Here is a 5,074-nt window from a genome sequence, read left to right on the forward strand (position 1 = left end):
GGATGAGTGCAAATGGCTTCTGCTCATGCAAAAGGAGCTCCAATATTTCAATACATGTCTATAACTTGACAAACTGCTCAAACTACCCCCCAAAAGGATATTTTACAATATTTATTGTCTGGATAAATCTGGTTTCTCTGAGCTCATTTTTTTTCTTGATTGAATTTTTAGTCTGCCTGCTTCCCCCCTTTCACACATTCAACAAAGGCTGCCTCAAACATAGGGAAGGAGAAGGTATGCAAAAAAAAGAAAGACTTGACGGCAAAAGAAAATAATTGAGAACTTGGGGGATTCTGTGTGAAATCGCTAATGAGTTATTTTAAAAAAGAAAAGCGGAGATTTGTCAGTAAAGGCAGTAAATATTGGAAGCGGAAGGAAAAGAAAAGAAGGGAAAGTACAGTCAGACTAAAGCTCTCCCAGCTGCAGAAAATGGCTGACTTTTTTAAAATTCAAAGCACATGGTATATCACAAGATTACTAGAAATGTCAATGAGAGACGGCATTCACCAGCAGGAACTAGGCAGAAAGAGAAATGAAAAAGAAAAGGAAAGGAAGATGTGAAATGGTGGCAGCGGTAAATGCAGAAGGTGCTGCTCTGAGTCGGAGGCAGTAGAAGCAGAGCGTGGGATGGTGGAGAGAAAATTGGGATTTGACTCGGAAATGGGATGAATCCCAAAAGTGAGAAAGAAGGAAAAAGCAGAGGCAATAAATGTGTTCTTTTATCTGACAAGGGCACTAGGAAGACAGGAGACCACTCAAGAGTTCATATCGAGGAAAACATTACAGGCACAAATATGGAGAAAAAAACTTGTCAAAAAAATAAAATAAAATAAAAAAATGGCAAACCTGTACAAGAGTCGTCCACAACTTGTGTGTGGGCATGTTGGGAGTCTGCATATAGCCTTCAGCGTTTTAATGGCTGATGTGACACAACCTGTGTCTACAATAAAAATGTGGAGGCAGTTTATGTCTGACCTCCAACTGACTAAGGAGTCATTTTTTCTCGGTGCTTTGCCCCATATTTCACAGCAAATTACATTGGAAGGTGAAGTAGCCCTTTTGAATCACTTTTGGCATATTGTTAAAGAAAAGTTTGGGGATTTACTGCAGGGATCGTGTCATGTGTTCCCCCTTTCACGATGTAAAGGTTAAACATGCAGAATAAGGTGTCGTCCTCCTGCAGGTCGTTGCATTTTAAATACACAAAAATTCTCTGTGATCTTTTAAGTTTTTATTCAGTAAATCTGCAATTATGTGCATTGATGATTGTGGCTAAAAGCTTAATTTAATTCATGCAATCACATTACACTGGTCTCACATTAAACAATTCTGTTTTATTTTCCAAGGTATGCTTGAATGTAAGACACTTGGGAATTTTTTTTTTTTTTTTTTTAGGCTTATAATATTTGATTTAGTTTCCAGTTGATTAGACAAAACAAAAATACCAGTTAGCACGTGTTACTTTAGTTGTATTACTAAATGTCTAGATACAGCCTATAATTTGACCTTATATTTTTAACATTTTTGAAAAATTTGTATCATTACTTTGTTGTCTTATTGTCTGAATTTAAAAAAAATGGGATTTAAAATGTTGTCACACAGTGTCCACTTTCTGTAAAGTGTTTTATTTCTATTGTTTTGCTTCTATTAAATGTATATATTTTATATACAGATATTTTATAACAAATGTTTTCAGTTAAATTTCAACAAAACTTTTTGCCAAACTTTCATACGATTGAATTTCTTTCTTTCTTTCTTTCTTTCTTTTTGTCTTTTTTTTTTTTTTTTACCAGATTGGTTATGCTAGTACTACTTCCACAAAAATGTTACAGCTGTTTTGCAAAAATTTATCGTGTAACTAATTACTGCAAATGTGTTTATTCTTAACGTAGATTTGTTTTTCTTCAAATTCAAGGTTGTTTAAAAAAAAGGCAAACAACAAAAAAGTTGCATGAGATTATGCTGCCACGTGGAAAGCAGATTTTATTCGAAAGATTTTTACGCATCTTAACCAGGCCGTGTGAAAATAAATGTAGCTGAGAGAGTCACAACACATCTCCACACTTTATTAACTTGTAACTTCCTCATAATTTCATTTCAAGCTTTTACCGACAAATGTATTCTTGCAGTTGCAGTGGAAATGAAAATGTGTTTGCACAGATGTGGCCAGGTAGGCAGGTTATCAGCACCTTTCAGGAAGGTAAAGGATGAAACATCCCTCCGCCTTGTAGCCGTAGAGAACGAGTCCTTTTCAGCATATTCTCTGACCAGCACCTTTTTTTTTTTTTGACTTTCTAATTAGCGAAAGCAGCAGAACACAAAGGAGCAGCTGCACTAATTGCTTGCTGGCTCTTTTGCAGCCCATTATGTAACAGAAGCTGAATGTTCCCCTAAATCGGGGAACAATTATGGTGTTTTTTTGTTTTTTTTTGCTTTAATTTGATAATTTTCTTCCTATATTTGAATAGTGAACATTTTGATGCCCCATTTGGTTCAGTTTCCTGCTCACCTGAACTAGAAACAAAACAAAGGGAGAAAAATAAATAATCGATTTGATTACTAAAGGAAGTGAGAGCTGCCACAGCAATGCTGTGCTCTCTGTTTTGACTCGGCAGCGTTGGGATTTCTGAACCCCCACCTGCTGCTCTTGTCCACATCTGATCCCACCAGCTTGAGATCTGTATATTATTCCCCCCCACCGGTGGTTTTTGTGCGTGTTTTTTTTTAGGGTTACATAAAAGCCGTAGTGAAAAATCATAGGCTATAATGGCAGCAGCAGTTATTAAACTTCATGATTTGACAGGAATATGTGGCTGTCTTTTCTATTGCCACTGTGTTCTTGGCATGAAAAACAATGAAGGAAGTGATGCTGACTGCCACATTATGGAGAAGAAGATGGGGTTCTGAACTGGCCTAAGCTGGTGGAGGCAATTTTGAAAACTCAAATTCAAACCCTTGTGATGTTATTGAACTGAATGGCCCCTGCAGTAACTCCAATGTCAAGTCTGTTAGAAGTGGTTGGCAGACTTTGGAAGATTTATTGCTTTTCTGTAAGTTTCTGTTTGCTTGTCTTTCTCCGAGGGAACAGGCTGTCTTGGGTGCTCCCTACATCTTCTTTCCTGCTTGTCTGAAGTTTGAAGATTCAAGTAACCTAACCTTAATCCGTTTTATCTTCTATTCAGTCTGCCAGTATCAAAGGTCAATTCGACCCACAGAGGTCAAAGCAGCTCAGGTCAGAGTTAAACAAATTTGAAGCTTTTCTGAACCCCTGATCTTCCCTGTGTATGTGCGCAAAGCTCTGGAAAAAAAAAAAAAATCACTTCACACTGCACTGCCTTGGCTTAATTTCACTTGTAATCAGACAACAAAGAATTTTCTCCTTGTTTAACCCAGATAATGTCATTTTTTAAAAATAAACATGTAATTATGGAGATAAATGGAATATTTTGACCTAAGTTGCATTCTGAAGACATAATTAAACCATATGTGCACTATTGCACCATTCTGATTATTCTGTTGCATTTTATGACACTCAGATGTTTCCACATGTTTGACAATACCCTACTAGTTTCTAATTTTACAACAACTGAAGGCAACTTACTCGATTGTGCTATAAAAGGGAACTATGAGCCTGGAAAATACGCAACACCTCTTCTTTTAATAAACGAAGCGAAATTCTGACAAGTTATTCTTTCGTTCGTTTAACTGAAAATTACATAAAAGTAAACTTTAATTTAGTTTTTAATCAAGGTATATTTCAGTACATTTAATTGTGTTGATCAAAATGAATGTTGCATCATTAGTGGAAAAAGTCTGAAATTATTTTTTATGGTATCAATACTTTAGCTCACAAAAGACTTGGTTTTAAGCATGGACATGTACACTTTCAGGATTCGCTGCATGAGTTTCACTGTGTCTTATTTGCGTTAGGTATGTTTTTCAGTAAAGCTCTACGTGTAAGCAAATCACAATTAAGACTTAAAAAGAAAGCTCACTTTTGAGGTTTTTTTTTTCAGTTTTGCAAAAGAAAAAGATGGTGTTTTTGTCTTTTTTTTTCCTTGGAGCGCAAACTGAGCACTAAATACAAAATATAAAAGCGTGCAGAAACACATAAAGACTGGAGAAACCTTGAGCCAACACAGGTTTGGCTCCTAAATTTACCGCCTCATTAGCTGTGAAACTGGAATTTCATTAGTGTGTGCCTCGTGACATATTACTGGGCCGGTATGGGGGCTGTGGGTGTGAGATTGAATCATAACCTATCTTAACTTTGCCACAGTGTTATACAGGTAATTCCCCAACATTGGCCTGCATTTAATTTATCACAGAGTGCTGCTGTGTCAAAGCTCAAAGATACGAGCGCAGGATATGGCTATATGTGTGCATGTTCTCTAGGGATGCTGGGAAATTACTTTTGACAGATTATAATACCACGATTTAAACCTCTAACATGCTGCGTGTTCGTCTTTGTCCTTCTTTTCACTCATCGTGTTTGCACACCCCCCACACGATAATCAGGTCAAGGCAGCAACTGTAGGAGGCAAAGTTCGACAAGGCTATTTGACAGAAGGTTAGAATACCAAGTCCAGAACACAAAGGAGGTAGTCAAATGTTGAATCTACCCCATCTCTGGAAAGCACTGATATATTCAGTCATACTCAGATGGAAGAGATGACACGTGGAGGCTGCAAAGAAATGAAACATTTTCAAGGCCAGATCCAGCAAGGTGAAAACTGCTGTTGCAAGCTTGTAGCAACGTGAACGGCTGAATCCGGCAGTAAAACAATCTGCAGAAAACAAAGTGACAGTTTAAAACCAAAGGAGCTCTTTGAAGGTGCGGTAGCATTAGTCCTGAGACGTGTGACAAGCAGCGCAGCCTTCAAAATACAGAAATTTGGGAAAGTACGTCAAGAGAGAATTGGTATCGGGTGACATCAGTCATCTATCTTATCACCACTGCTGGTACATTTCTGGAAAAAAAAAAAAAAAAAAAAAAAAAAAAGGCGCCTTCCCCGGGGGAGAACGCCGGGCCCAAAAAAATGTCCCCTGGGGGGAAAAAAGAGGCCCCGAACAG

This window comes from Poecilia latipinna, unplaced genomic scaffold, assembly GCF_001443285.1.
Source record: "Poecilia latipinna isolate Pla-1442-1.1 unplaced genomic scaffold, P_latipinna-1.0 Scaffold2565, whole genome shotgun sequence".
Taxonomy (NCBI): Eukaryota; Metazoa; Chordata; class Actinopteri; order Cyprinodontiformes; family Poeciliidae; genus Poecilia; species Poecilia latipinna.